The sequence below is a fragment of the Nylanderia fulva genome, unplaced genomic scaffold, assembly GCF_048542155.1.
Source record: "Nylanderia fulva isolate GAGA-0341 unplaced genomic scaffold, ASM4854215v1 Scaffold24, whole genome shotgun sequence".
NCBI lineage: Eukaryota > Metazoa > Arthropoda > Insecta > Hymenoptera > Formicidae > Nylanderia > Nylanderia fulva.
In genome coordinates, this window is record NW_028190304.1 from 1294347 (window position 1) to 1311656 (window position 17310).

Below are 17310 nucleotides of genomic sequence, written 5' to 3' on the forward strand. Positions count from 1 at the left end.
CGTAAGCGCGCGTTAATAATTAACGCCTACGTCGTCCGCATTAATCCTTGCGCGAATACACATCTCGGCTTGTATAATTACTAGTTCGTTCGCTGTCAATCATATGAAGTACCGCACGCTTGTCGCAGGTACATCACACCTCCGACCATTAAGCGCCTAGCTGTTACACGCGACATTTCTCTCTTCCTCTTGCTCTCGCACCTCGGCATAATGGATACATCGTCGAGTGATTTCCCTCTGGGCTCGAGGCGTGAGCAAATTGCTACGTTTGCTATCTCACGTGAGATCCGCCGTTGCGTGGGACCGCGAAATGCTTTCGATTTGCAAGTTTAATGGACAAAATGATTTTCATCCCTCGCGGGCGCCGCCCTCCGTAAAGATCTCTTAATAATGTGGAGCTTTTAATGACAAATCGAAGAAGATCGACTTTGTATAGGGACGTTAGCGTTCTGATCTATCTTAACTTAAATCCAAATAGTAGAGAAAGTACTTACACATATATAAAGTGTTTCCAAAAAATATCGGATGAACTTTAATAATAATTTCTTTGGTCAGTTTAAAGACAATTTTTTAAATGAAAATATCAAAGAATTTCTTATTATAAATAAATGGAAAAGATTTTATTTGCGGGAATTAATAAAATTATTCTTTGATATTATATAGAATGTTTATTTTAATATAATTCAAATTTCGGCGTCTTCAAATCTTTGAAGATCATGAATTAATTACAAAGCTATATGATGAAAAAATTGGAAACTTGTAACAAGTAATCGGCATTTTATTTAAAGTAAAATCGTTAAAGAAAAGTGCAAATTGATCAAAAAATTCATTATTAAAAACAATTCAATATAATTTTAGAACATATTTTAACTGAAATATATTACATTTTTTCTGTCATTTGTTGAAGTTATTGGGTTGACATCACTTCATCTATTTGATTCTCCCATTTTATTGGTTTGGAATACGAGGTTATTCACATGAATAGTCATGTACGCGAATTGTTTTCGAAGAAACTGCACACGGAGGATATCCTCGCTTGAATGGGTTACAGGAATAGAATATCTTGGCACGTGGATTTGCGATGCTACTGGTATATCATTATTACGAACTTTGAGATGATTCGATTTAAATAAAGAACATTCAATTAATCTTGAATATATCATATATTTTTAAAAAATATATTTCAATAAACATTGAAATAATAGTAAACTTTTAAGCAAAAGTTACCTAAAAATTATATTTTTTAACTTTAATTTGATTGATTAAAATATGAATAAGAAAAAATTGGAGAGAAATACATATAACGGAATATGTATATGCCATATTTCATGATAGTTTTGACGAGATGAAAGAAAAGAACCGGTATAACTGAAAAAAAACCAAACACTATGCAACAGTACGAACTGTTACGGACTTTGCCAAGCTTCTTCACCTACATTGGCACACAACTACAACAATGTCTGCCAAATAGTTTCACAAGTATTCATCTGCTACACTTTTCACGATGATAAATGTTTAAGTCATGCCTTATGATTATTGCTAAGAATATTGCGATTTCTTGTGCAAAGACTCATTATTCGTGCTGACACATAAACTTTGATATAATATAATTCTTTAATATAATATTTTAGATCGTGTTCGAAAAATTAATGGCTTTCATATTAATCATTTAAATTATCTGTCGAAGTTATTGAATTTTGAACTCAATTTTTAACATCCATGCAGACCGATATATATGATTCGAATTTCTTATTTAAATTATTTCAAATAGGTACAAAAATGAAATCTCTCTCCGTGTGTTTCTCATTGTCAGATTTGAAATTCAATTTCAAAGTGGTCGTGCTGTCAAATGAATTAGAAATCGCATGGACGACATCTGTCATCCATATTTAAAATACGAATTAAAATATAAAGAGATGCGTGTTACTAGCATATTTTATTTATTTAAGTGCATGTATCAACCATCAGAAATTTAAAATTTTAAAAAGATTGGTGATACACAAAAGAAAAAGATTTATACACGTGGTCAATTAATGTTATCCGCGCGACCACGTGATTGTCTAATCTCATCCGCGCGACCACGTGGTTGTCTAATGTCATCCGCGCGACCACGTGGTTGCCTAATGTCATCCGCGCGACCACGTGGTTGTCTAGTGTCATCCGCGCGACCACTTCAGAATTATATCTGTTTGCCGAGAGATTTAAAGGTAATTTTAAGGTCCGTGACTTTTCGATCGGCTTCGCGCACGAGACTCGCTAATATCGTCGGTCAATGTCACTTGCAGGCCGCCGCGGCAGCTCATTTTCTCTCTCTGCGGCGCGCTCTCCCGGTTCTGACGTGTCAGCCCGCGGGCAATATCCGGCGGGACCGGTTGTCACGGTACTTTAGGTCGGGGCTTTTGATACCAGAAATTTAACCGGATAAATTTACCGAGACCGCGCGCGGTAATACACGTACATATACATATATGCATGGCGTTGTTGCGCTATTATCATCTGGACCGCACGCGCGTGTAAGTCGACGTTTGACAAACGCGAAAGCGGAACGGCCAGTCGTAATTATACCGGCGAAATAAACTTTGTCAGTGTCGTCCTGGAAATTAAACCGGCCGAAATTTATTCGAGCATCAATAGCATTGTAAATTTCGCAATTTCGCCAACGAACGATTCTCTCACGCGATATATTTGCACGACGTGGATCGATAATTTCGCACGATTGTGCATGTATGTACCTAGAGCTCTTTTGTACGAGAGATATAGTATTAATATATGCCCAGATTTATAATTTTAGATATATTTTTATACATGTTCAGTTAACAAAATAATATAGTTGAAAGTTTTAGTTAAATTAACAAATTTTTTTTAGTGTATTAATTTGTATAATATTAATTTTTACATATTATTTGAATCGAGAAATACATTAATAAGTGATTTTAGAAAACACGAATATGGATGTTTTACATACTTATTATTTAATCATCGACGATTTAAAGTTGCAAAGAATTTTGCTTTTATTAAAAAGAGCCTAAAGCAACGTTAACTTAAAGAATACAGAGACAATTAGAGTTTTTTTCTGATATTGTTTCTTTTCTAAAGATTCTCTGACGGTTCATGAAATAGATTCGATGGCTCGCTCCTTCGAACTTTTTTTCCAGCGCTTCGCTAATTCTTTGTTATTAGGAGCCTTTGTGCTTCTTGCTGAAGCGAATCCATATTCATGAAACGAGAAAGAAGGAACAGACTGCTTCTGTGCACGAGGTTCTTCCACAACATTCGGCAAAACTCTCTTCCTGTTGTAATAAATACACTCTCTCTCTCGATGAAACTCTCATCCCGCAGCGGTTTAATCCGTATCTCAGAAGCCTCGCATAGGATTGCCGGGAACATCTCGGGGGATTTTCATGAATAATAATCTGCTGCGGAAACGCGATGTCAATATAAATGCACGAGTACCAATCCTCCTGAATTAGATATGATAAGAATAATTATCCGCCTCGATGCCTCTCGCTGTTCAAGTTGGAATTTATTTTTCCCGATTGTAAAAACTCGGTTTTCATCTCTGAAATTCAATATATACGCAGGACAGATTAAATTTACACCGTTTTATGGTATATATCATATGCACTTGCAATTATTTTATATTATATAATCCACATTTACATTGTATCAAGAATTATGAATAACATCCCGAATCGAGATTCTCCTATTTTCAATTTCAATGTTAAATTTAACATCTCTATTTTGATATTTCAATAGCCAGATGATCCTGTTTTGAAACGATTTAATTTATAATTTTGCCAAAAGCTCCTTTTTTAAATCTTTGTATAAATTATTCATTTACCGTCTATTTGAAATAATATAAAGGAGCTTATTATAATATACAATAAATAAAACATTTCCAAATTTTTCTTAAAGCTTTACATAAATCTGACAAAAATAGCAGAAAATAAGACTAAAATTGCAACTCCAAATTATAAAAAAAATCTATTAATTTATGCACTATAAAAAATTTGTTAACTTGACTAAACCGTTCAACTAAATTATTATTTTGTTAATTGAACATATATCTATTATTAGTATGTAAATTTTTATATATACAATATACGTACGTTTTATTAGATTTAATGTTTTATTTTATTTAAATATTTCTATATGTTCAATTTTTAAAAAATAATATTTAGTTCAAAGGTTATTACTCAAGTTAACAAATTTTTTCAGTGTTATTAATTTATATAATATTGCTATTAAACAAGTTTTGCACTATTTGCAACATAATCGTGGATATAATTATTATATTATATCTTGAATTTAAATCATAAAGAATTAACTGAAAAAGTATATTAACTTGAGAAAATCTTTCAACTAAATTACTATTTTATTAATTGAACATATATTAATATTTAAATCAAATATATACGTTTTATTAGATTCAATCTGTTATATATTTAAATATTTCTGTATGTCAATTAAAAAATAATATTTAGTTTAACGATTTAGTCAAGTTAACCATTTTTTTCAGAGTGTATATACATATACACATATTGCTAACAAGCAGAAATATTCTGTCAATAAACATTCGTTCATAAAGTGCAATTAATTAATCGCAATCGTACTTTATATCACGCAAGAAACTTACATTAAGGTTTCTCGGAATCTGTTTCTTGTTTACGTGTTTTTGGTTAGGCGTTTAGATAAATCAGATCCCACGGGTGTAGATCGGCGTTTAATGCGCCAATTGGAAATATATAGGAACGCGGGGCCCTTCCTGTTTTACGAGGGTGACTTTGGAGGGTGCAAACCGCTACTTAATCAAGACGTTACGCGAGACTTCTCTCCTGGCAAAGGGCCCTGGGGCATCTCCACCCCATCGGGTCGGTCACCCTTTCCGGTCGCGAAAATCGATTCTCCATGCATGGGTGAGAGCTGTTCGCAAATAAGTGCCTATACATATAAATATATATCTGCATTTTTCGCGCGCGACAAATCTGTTTTTCTCACTCGCGCGGAGCTGTAAATATAAATGTTTACACTTCAAGAACCACCTTTTCCTTTCTTATTTTTATGGAATATCTCGATAACCGAGCGTTTATATTTTTCTGAAGTATATAGACTGCTACAGATTTACTCAAGTAAATTGGAAAAAAATTACAAATTTTCGCGCGCGATTTAATATTAAGCGAGAATCGATTGATATGGTAATTTTGGGAGTGGTATATATATATATATATATTTAAATTTAATTAAAAATGTTTTTAAATTAATTTAAAATTAATTTATCTTTAAGAAATATGTCGAAGTATTGGTTGCTTTTCTGATGTGTAAAAATTAGTATCCCAATTTCAAAATTTGTGAATAGTTTTGATTAGATTTTTAGCTTCCTTTAAAAAAAGTTTATAGCATTTTTGAAGAGTTTCAATGATTAAGATTATGAAAATCAGGGTGTCTTAAATATAACACTCAATCTTAAGTCCGAATAACTCTAAAGAATTTAATTGATTATTTTGTGTTTTAGAGGTCTCAATAAATAAAAAAAATGCTTAATGTTTCAAAAAAATTATTAATTTTTAAAATTTAATTTTTTTTAATTGAATAATTCTAATAATTAATTATAATATTCTTCCATATATATCGGAGAATTATAAATTAACTAGAGTATTTTCTGCGTATATAAACGCGCTTGCAAATTTAACGTCGTCGTATTTAAACGTTGTAAAATCCCCGTAGATAACGATAACATCTCCGTGATAAGCGCCGACGCGATATCATCGTGTTTAGGTATCGAATGCTTATACAATATATCTGCTACTGGATTTATATACCGGAAAAGAGAATTTCGCGTTCACGGTATGCAGTTTAATTGTTGATCCGATGAATGTGCGGAACAACATGGGGGAGGGGGTGAAAGGGGGGAGAGGGTGCATGAACGACGAGATAAATGCGCGCGCAGGGAGAATTATTTACTCCGGTGTTTGTACAAACTTCCACAGTTCCATATGGGGAAATTTTCAACAACTAGCGAAGGACCGAGTTGGGTTGGGTACTGTTATTAACAGCAACTGTACACGATGTATCGTGTAACGCAAGTTGCTTTGTAGAAACATTTTGTTATTATTATTCGCGCAGGAAAATCTCGGATTTAATAATGGTGTTTGGACGTCGTCGATCCACCAAATATCGACGTGTACATGTGTTTTTATTTATTACACTTTTTTTGACAATTTGTTCCACCCTCAAGAAAGATTTTTAGACGATAATTATGTTAATATTAGAACAACACAAGCGCGCGCCATTCTTCATTTTTATATTAAAAAGATTGATATTAAAAAAATTAATAAAAATTGAACTCCATTAATTTTTTGACAGAAATCAGCTGATAGCTGTTAAAAATATGAATCTTTAAGTAATATATTATTAATACAAATTAAATAATAATACTAAAGTAAGGCTTTTTATATTGATCAATAACTTTAAAATTAGATAATTAAATAATTATTAAAATGCTTTATTAATAATTAATTAATATGTTGAATAGGTTTAAGCAGGCTTCAAAATATGAAAAAACGTCAACGCTTATATATTCGAAAATTCGAGTTTTTTGGGTTATCAAATATATATTTAGTGGCAGCTTACGGTCGGAACTATGCTACAGAACTATACTTAGAACTCGTCGAAACCTATAAAATTTAATTGTTCAAATTTGGAAAATGTGAAATGATATGCTAACTTTCGAATCAAGAACACGTATTATATTTTATCTTATGTATTATTAAAATCTCAGTTAGGAGAAAAATTGAATAAAAATCGTCGTGCCAGGTCGATTAAAAAAAATATGTAACGAAAAGTTAGAAATTTTGAGAATTCTTTTGAATTCTCGTTTCATCGATATGGCAAAATTTTCATCTTAACTTCAATTTAACTTTCGTGCTCTGAATCTCGGCAGCTCCGGAAAGAAACAAACAGCCAATTAAATTCAGATGAAAGTTAACCGATCTGGACGAAATTGACTATTAGAGACGAAGAATAGAAACAAGTGAGAGAGAGAGAGAGACAGAGAAGAGATGAGATCGCAGAAATCGCATCTCTTAAACTGAACTTTCTAAATAGCAGAGACACCGTGATCATTTCCCTGGCATTTTATCCCTTCTCCGACTGATAATATATTGAAAATTAATATTTTTTAACATACTAAAAATTAGCTATTAGCTGTCCCTATATTGCAACCTGTTGTCATCCTAAATTTTAGCTATAGTAATATTTCTTATTTATAAATTAAAGTATTATTAATTTTTATGTTCATTTGTCATCAGTTGTAATTACCAACAAATCTATATTTCTGTATAAAAATCAAAATTATTCCTTTGTTATTATAAATTTTAAAAGAATGAACAAACAAAGTTCTAATTTAATACAAATAATGTTCTGAAAAATTAACTTTAGATTCAACTTGTGTTAACTTCATCTCAACTTAACTTTAACGGAGTGAATTTATTGTTCACGCATAACTTCGAACTTAACTAAATTAATTTTCTAAGCAACTGCCACTCGTATAAATAAATTATCGATAAGATCGATCGTCTCTTGAAGAAGCTAGAAAGGGTATAGCCCGAAGATGAAGACCGAGAAATCCGCTTCTCCGCGCGTGAAAGGGAAGCTTAGCGTGTCGCGCCGATAAATTTTCAACGAGCGAAGAGAGGAGCATCTCTCTCGGGGGCGAAAGGAGTTTAAGGGGGTTGATTCCATTCGGGTCCCAGCAGGGCTTATGTTAGATCGTACGTCGAGACCTACGGAGAGTTGCGGCTTCGACAGAAGCTTCGTCCTGCGAAGTGAAAGAGCCCCCACCCTTTATATAAGGGGTTGAATTCGGAAACCCGAGTCGGGAGAGACTCCGCGGGTTTGCGAGAAATGCGAAATTCCTGGTCGAGGGACGAAAGTAAATGGAAAAAGAGCCGTCCGGAATTTTCTTCTACCCTTTTTTGTCTCTCTCTCTCTCTTTCTTCGTTTCCGTCGTCTTTCTTTCCGGTCGGCCCGTCTTCTCGTCAGTTTTACGTTTTTTTTCCTTGTTTCTCTCTCTGTCTCTCGTCGATCCTCATTCGTGCGAGAACTTCCGCTCAAGTGAATCTTTGCGGGAATGGATGCAGAACGCGATGCAGACGCTGATAGAGCGAAATACGGAACTAGGAGATGCGGAGGAAATCCCCGACAGCGAAAGTCCGCACGTTCGTTCCAAAAAAAAATCGACTGATACATCGAAGTTTGATCTTCGTTAATAGGATGAGGGAAGGATACGCTCTGCTTTATTTTCAACGCGAAATCTCAAAGGACTATTGAAAGAGTGGCATTAGCAAGGGATCCTCGACGAGTGCTAATGAGATTAATTATCCCATTATATATATCACTTATATATATATATATATATATATATATATATATATATATTATATATAAGCGATATATATAACGGGATAATTAATCTCACATCATATATATATATATATATATATATATATATATATATATATGTATGTATTGGGATATTGATATATATATCGACATCCCGGATGGAACTACGACAGAGATATGGATTTTCATCCGAACGACCGGTTCATTAATAATCTTCCGTCTTAAACGCGTAATTACAGCGCGTAAGTCCTGTTCAGAGATGATTAAATCTTTTTCTTGCAGGAGCAACTTGGCTCGTATAATTAACTCATTGGATTACTCTATCGCGACAAAAAATTTAATCTCTGCCTTGTAATTATGCCATTTATATATGTGTTACATATATTGTTGAAGATTATTTTTATTTGTTGAATTTGATAGAGTTTATTATTTGAATAAACGTGAATAAAGTGTGTGACATTTCATCACAGATGAGTACACTGTAAAAAAAATATGTAGAATTACTTAAATAATAAGTGTCAAATTATACACGATAAATAATGAAAATGTATACATTTTCATTCGTTATTAATCGTGTAATTTGACATTTATTATTTATGAATTTTATATTTTTTATGTAATTTTACGTATATATTTTTTTACAGTATAGCTACTAATCTAATTAACTAATTAAGAAGTCGTTTTAGCTCTTTAATTAGTGCACAGAGAGTTTAATTAAATCAAAAGCATCCAGGATATATCCTGGATTTTTAAAAAAATTTTTAAATAAAACCAACAAAGAAATTGCGCTTTATTATATCAAAGATTTTTCTAACGTCATGATGTGAACGTTTAGGTGTAATCTTTTATTATTGTATTCGTTGAAGATTATTATTATTATTTCTTGAATTTGATAGATTTTGTTTCTGCTCTTAAAACGATATGCAAAGACAGTCGCTTAGAATTAAATTAAAAGCATTCAGGATATATCCTCATATTTTTAAAATAAAATTAATTCAATTTTATTATGTTTTTTATTTTTATTTATACGAAAATTATATTCTTAAACTAAAAACTGCATTTTTTTGTATCAAAGATCCTAAGACCGCGATGCGAAAGTTTAAAAGTTGATTTTTAGACTTTAATCAGTCACGAAAATTTGAGCTAAATAATAAAAAAAATTTTTTTCAACAGAATTCGTCTGGTAATAATAGTTTTTCCAGGATACCTCGCGATTGATACGTGAAATGCACCTATATGATCCGCCGATTTTGTCATTTCCTCCGACGTGCTCGAGGCAGGGATGACAATTTTCCATGGCAACGTGCCCCCTTTTCACCCCCCCATCGGGATTTTGACCGAACCACCACCGGATGGTTCCGTGCTCGTTGCTTCGTTCGTTTATGCAAATGGAAATGTTAATTCGGATCAATCAGATTTGTTTTCTCGGCGCGTCCCGTTCGTGCGAACGCGACGCATCCGGCGGCATTTAAACGTGACTGCAATTCGAAGTCGCGCTACGTTACAAATTTCCCATAATCGAATGGATGCCACGGTTTATCGGAAAATCGATAAACCGGAGGGGACCGAGGACAGGGGGGCATAGTTCGCATTCGCACGTGCACGATGATATTTATACGGTGGAGAATATTGCTCTCCCCCGACAATCTCCCTCTCGCGTATTTATACGGTTATCGGTAATGACAGTGACCCCCAAAATTGCTGCCCCCTTATACGCATAATTTGCATAGTTCGCGCGACTCGTATCTCGTATTATGTCGATGGCGCGATATGAATCTTTCGATAAATGACCGCGGGATTTTTTAAATATATGTCATACTTTTCGCGTCATTGACTCCAAATTGACTCCAAAATTGGCGTATCGAGATAGCATGATTTTTATTTATTATGATTTGTATTTTATTCGCGCGGTATTTTTATCAGCGAATTTTTAGAGGTTTTTTTCAACGTGTACACGGAGAGAATTTTCTTTTAGAATTTACCTCGAAAATCCTGGGACAATATAGTATTGATAAAATTTGTGTCGAAATTTAGGAAAAATTTATTATGTCGATGGCGCGATATGAATCTTTCGATAAATGACCGCGGGATTTTTTAAATATATGTCATATTTTTCGCGTCATTGACTCCAAATTGACTCCAAAATTGACGTATCGAGATAGCATGATTTTTATTTATTATGATTTGTATTTTATTCGCACGGTATTTTTATCAGCGAATTTTTAGAGGTTTTTTTCAACGTGTACACGGAGAGAATTTTCTTTTAGAATTTACCCCGAAAATCCTGGGACAATATAGTATTGATAAAATTTGTGTCGAAATTTAGGAAAAATTTATTATGTCGATGGCGCGATATGAATCTTTCGATAAATGACCGCGGGATTTTTTAAATATATGTCATATTTTTCGCGTCATTGACTCCAAATTGACTCCAAAATTGGCGTATCGAGATAGCATGATTTTTATTTATTATGATTTGTATTTTATTCGCGCGGTATTTTTATCAGCGAATTTTTAGAGGTTTTTTTCAACGTGTACACGGAGAGAATTTTCTTTTAGAATTTACCCCGAAAATTCTGGGACAATATAGTATTGATAAAATTTGTGTCGAAATTTAGGAAAAATTTATTATGTCGATGGCGCGATATGAATCTTTCGATAAATGACCGCGGATTTTTTTTAAATATATGTCAGATACTTTTCGCGTCATTGACTCCAAAATTGGCGTATCGAGATAGCATGATTTTTATTTATTATGATTTGTATTTTATTTGCGCGGTATTTTTATCAGCGAATTTTTAGAGGTTTTTTCAACGTGTACACGGAGAGAATTTTCTTTTAGAATTTACCCCGAAAATCCTGGGACATGATAGTATTGATAAAATTTGTGTCGAAATTTAGGAAAAATTTATTATGTCGATGGCGCGATATAAATCTTTTGATAAATAACCGCGGATTTTTTTTAAATATATGTCATACTTTTCGCGTCATTGACTCCAAATTGACTCCAAAATTGGCGTATCGAGATAGCATGATTTTTATTTATTATGATTTGTATTTTATTCGCACGGTATTTTTATCAGCGAATTTTTAGAGGTTTTCAATATAGTAGGTATTGATTAAATTTAAGAGTTTCTCTGACTAATATTTTTATCGCGATAAAAAATATTAATATCTACTACAATAAGATACAAAAAATATGTTTGATTAAATATGTTGTACTATGTAAAATTTACTATGTACATTATTAATATTTTTTATTGTGGTAAATATTAATCAGAGAAACTCTTAAAATTTTTCCAATATCATAGATTGTCCCACGATTACCATGATTTTCAGAATAAATTTTAAGAGAAACTTCTCTCTGTGTAAGCATTTAATATAAGTTTTATAATAAGTACAATGTAATCTTTGTGTTTAAAAGCTGTTAAAAATTTTACTTGAAAGTTTCTTTTTCTATTGACGGAAATTAATGACGTTTCAGATAGCAGTATAATTTTTATATTGAAAGCTATTGAAAATTTATATTAACAGAAATTAATGACGTTTCAGATATGATATAATTCTTGTAAAAATCATTGAAAATTTTATTTGAAAATATCTTTTCATTAAAAGAATTAATCGAATTGAAAGAAATTAATGACGTTTTGGATACAATGTAATTTTCGTCTATTAAAAGTTATTGAAAATTTCTCTTTTTATTAACAAAAAAATCAATCGAATTGAAAGAAATTAATGACGTTTTCGGATACAATGTAATTTCCATTTTAATAAAAGCTTGAAAAAGCTTCTCTTTCTATCGAAAACAATTAATGATGTTCTGAATACAACAAACAATAATGTTTCAAATCCAATGTATGCCATTGAGAGTATTGTTTGACATTTTTTTCCGTCGAAAAAAAGAAAAGAATAATGGACTTTTTAATCGAGAGAAACTGCGGAATGCCTCGTTACAAAATGCGCCTCGCGACTCGTTATGCCGGAGATGAATAGGGGCGTGTAGAGTCTCGGTGGTACACGCGTCGGAAGCTGATGTAGCGCCGTCCGTCCGCTTGGAAGAACCGGCTAATTATGGTAGTGTACATACGTACGTACATACACGCAGCGTATATGCATAGTGCAGCAGCAAAACAGATGCAATTTCAGAGAACCGTAGCGCGGCGAGAAACGCGGGATCTCTCGTACGCGGAAACAAGAGAGGATATTACATCTCCTGTAACAGGACTGCGCGTATTCCCTGAAGACAGAGGATGAGAGAGAAAGAGAGAGAGACACCGATTGGCTTTTTCTTTTTTTTTTTTTTTTTTTTTTTTGCCTCGTGCGGCATTAACCCTTTCCCTCATCCCGGCTTATCGTATTATATCCTCCATCCAATGACGAGGACGCGCGTAATTCCAATGTTCATCGGGAACAGATTTATTTTTCCCAAAAGAGATATCATGAATGAACATTTAAAAAATAAATGCGCGGTTAAGAAGTAGAGTCTCGTCACGTGAGGGGAAAATGTCATTGAGAGATCAAATTGATCGAAATTCTGAGCCATTCGTGTGAACGGACAATTATATTTTTAACGTTGGTTATTTAAATGCTCGATTTATACGTTTATTAAAATCGTTTACAATTTTTGATTTTTTTTTTAACATTCAAACATTAAAAATAGACTCTGTCTCGAACGATGAATGGATCGCGAATTTAAAATTCAAATAAGATTCATAATTGCATCATTTATGACTTTATGGAGCTTTCGCGCTAGAAATTCTTCCTTAATTTGTGGAAAAATTTTCTTATTGATCCAAATTATTTTAAATTGTGCGAATCTAAATTTTTTGCAAGACTTTATAAATACTTTAGATATTTTCATCGTATTTTTTAATATATATTATTAAATAAAAAATTTAGAACCGTCTGAGCCATTCATGTGTGAATAAACAATTATATCTTTAGCATTATCAGATTAAAAGCAGAAGCGTATTTAATTCATTTAAACGTTTATTAAAATTGTTTACAATTTTTAATTTTTGTTTTAGCATTTAAACATTAAAAATACACTCTGTCTCAGACAATGAATGAATCACGAATTTAAAATTTAAGAGAGCAAAAGTCATAATCACATCATTTATGAAGCTTTCATCTTAAATTATGGAAAAATTTGCTTATTGATCGAAATTGGTTATATTGCGAAATTGTTATTAAATTGCGAATTAATGTGCGAATCTCTTTTGCTTTAGATGCTTTTATCGTATTTTTAAAAATATATTATTATGTAAAAAGTTTAGGAGTTTCATAATATTAATAATACTTTTGAAACATTAAATTTTTTAATGTATTTTTTTATATTGTCAATCAATTTTTTATTTATTACGTCACACACAACATGCCATAAAATTGCGATAAATTTTTATACTTTCGTGAAAGTATTTTTTTACACTTAATTTTTATATATCTTTCTAACTGCTATATATGTTGCATCATACCTGTAATAGCTTTTCCATCAGATGAAATATTTCGTGAAACGTGAGCAGATCTATATCGACATCAAAATGAATTGACAGATGACGAGTTTTAGCTCATTTATATTTTTCATGTCGGCATTAATCACGTCGTATTACGTTTTTGCGTATAAATCACAACTCTCAACGATTATATAGTAAATTTATTGAATAATAATTAAAAGATCGATTATTAAATTTCATTGTTTTTGCAAATTTAAAGAAACGGAGACTCAAAAAATAAAACTGTAGAAATCTGAAAATCTAGCATCAATAATAATTTAGAAAAAATTTTGTATTATTATAATAATTATTATTATTATTACAATTTTAATTAGGCATTTTAATTTCGAATTATAATATAATTTTCGGAAACGTCAAAACTTAATCAGCTGATTGTGAGCCGCTAGCGATTCTTCCTAGGAAAATCTTTGTTCGGTGCGATTAATATTAATTTTAAAAATACATCGCCTTTTAATATTCTATTTCTTTGCTCGGATTTTCTTCCCTCCAAGCAATTGCCATTCGCAGAATGTTCTGCTTGGTAAGGCAGCCTGGTTATTGTTTTCCGGAAATAAACTACGTTGGGGTAGCAATATACGTATCTAGTCCGATGCAATCCAATCTAGTTGATATCGTATCCTCCATGAAATATCCACCAACGTTATCGATTTCAGAAAAATATTCTCAAGATACTCGGGATTTCATCTTAATTAACGTATAAAATCGTTGGTTATTTAAAGACAGCGGCTAATAGAAAAGCACTCGCGTAGATTATTTTCCCTTTTTCGCGCAATGATATTAATGCTTGCCATTCTTCTTGTCCTCCCAACATACAGTATACTCTTCATTGTAATGTATTCTTTATATATACATATATATATATATATACTCTGGCTCTGCGTTAAAACGTCAAGTGATTTATTACTCGAAACATTTGAATATATATGGGTGGAGGGATGACAAGGAAAAGATTTTAGCAAGCGCATTTTCTTCTCTGACACGTCAAGTGTATTAGAAATGATATAAACGTAGTGTAAACTGTGCGATAACAGCTGTTTAAGTTACGCGAAATAATTCCATCTGCACTGTAAAAAATTGTAAATATTACATAAAAATATGTAAAATTACACTTATATTTTTATGTAATTTTACATGTCATATATGTAATTTTACACATTTTTAAGAAATGTAATTTACATATTTTTTATGTAATGTTACATATGTAATTTTACATACTTTTATGTAATTTTACACATTTTTTTTACAATGTGTGAATATTTTGCGGTGTAAAACTATTCACGGATTATATACTTCTTTTTGGCACCGTCGTCTTCGATTTCGCGGAACGTTCATTGGTCCATTGGACGCTCGTCGAATCGAATTGGCACGATAAGTCGATTAAATCGACAATGCGGCTTTACAACTCGTGAGAATCGTAAGATAGTTTCTATGGCTTCAACCGGTGACCATAGATAGCAACGTAGGATGCCATTAATGTTACTTTGAAGGCGAGTAAAATCGATGGTTATGACTTCCTCTATACTGGTGGCCCGAACTCTTTCGATCGACAATAATGTCCATTTTTCCGATCGACTCGATTAAGTCGCTATCGCGGAATTCTGTAATTTCTTTTACGTCCCGATTGTTTTCGTTTCCCCGAGGTAACATTCTAAGAGATATCGGACAATCGATATACGATGGAAAGTGTAATGAAATTGCGCTCGGCATTTTACATGTTCGCTATCTCTGTCTGTTATACGATTTTATCTCTTTTAATCTTTTATTTTTTTTTATTTTTTTATATATTGTACATAGAAAGTGATTTTAAATAAATGTGAACAATTTTCGAAAATTAAGAGAAGGAATTAAGGGAATGTCTTTCATACGAACATTATTCCTACATCTCTCCCTGAGAAACTTACACTTTTCCAAAGAGAGAGGTAAAGATTAAGATTTTTTTTCAATTTTTGTTTTTGTCCCATTTTTCCCAACATTATTAAAATTTTGTTTTGCTTGCATTTTTACGCTAAAATTCTGCTTCTCGTAACTTGAAATCTGCCACCTTTTAGCACCGTGTTGTGCATGATAATGTATTTTTATTTTTCTCTTACAAACTATTGCTTTTATGAAAAAAATGAAAGAAATAAAAATTTCTACAGGCTTTCAACCCATATTTTTCAATAATTACATTACACTGAAAAAAATTGTTAACTTGACTAAACCTTTCAACTAAATAATATTTTAATTGTTTATTGAACATATTTAAATTAATTAATTGAACAAATTTAAATTAAATATATAACATATTAAATCTAATGAAACATGTATTTGACTTAAATACTAATATCTGTTAAAAAGTTTTAACAAGAAATCGAACAGAAGTTGCTATAGTTTTATTCCCAAAACGATACGGGAAGATTAAAAAATTAACAAATATTCTTTTTACTAGTAAAAAATGTCCATCAAATTTAATTTTTGTAACTTTTCAAAAATTTGAAAAAAATTTAATTTTTACTTTCCCTTTGAAAAAGTGTAACTCTTTGAAGAAAGGGATATAAGAGTATATGTTTTTTATGAGATACTTAATTTTTGACAAAGAATCATCTAAAATTTTTCGCACTAATTTAGAATAACCTTGTATATATAAATGTCTTATATACGTATATTTTAAACAAATTATCTATTTAATATCACAAATATGATGTATCTGAACGATTGAAATTGAATATTTATTCCTCCACACATAATTGATGTTAGTCAGTATATCGGTTCCTATACACTATTATCAACAATTTCTCTCTTCTTATCGCCTGCGAGAGACAGAATTCACATAAGCGAAAGCACATAAACATTAATCACAAACCTCGCTGGCTTTTCGCGAAAGAAATGCACTATATATATTCCGACCGATGCGATGCTGCAAAAGCTCATTTATTATCGTTACTCAGAAATTGCGCCGGTGAGTAAGAGAGCGTAGAAAGATTTCGAGTCGTTTAACTTTTGGCCCGGGCTTTTTCTCGTCTCCCAAACTACCAGGTATTCCCCGGGAGATGCACTTTAGCACCCAGACAACAACATCGTCTTGCGACGAAAACGAGATTCCCGTATTCGCGCGGCAAACGAAAGGAGAACCTCGGCTGTTTTCACTTTGACATATATTTGCTCGAAGCTGTTCGACGTTTCCCGGGTATCATGTCGAGTATGCAATTGCCCCGTTTCGTTTGGCAAATTGAAAATTGTACGATCAAACGAATTCGCTCTCGTTTCACTCTCCGTTCAATCGTCCTGCGATCTTTTCAATTTTTGTCGCGCGCGCGCGCGTTTCATCAAATATGTATATATAAACGGGAGAATTTCTTGTGTGAAAAAACCGTGTATTTTTTTTTTTTACTCTAAGTTTATTCTTATTAAAGAATGC

The 17310-nt window shown here is 32.2% G+C and overlaps 1 protein-coding gene across 8 annotated transcripts in view; it reads left to right on the plus strand.

The window, feature by feature from the left end:
- C3G (C3G guanyl-nucleotide exchange factor) overlaps positions 1 to 17310 on the plus strand; it is a 95460-nt gene that overhangs the window by 21896 nt on the left and 56254 nt on the right. The gene's annotated exons all lie outside the window — the stretch shown is intronic.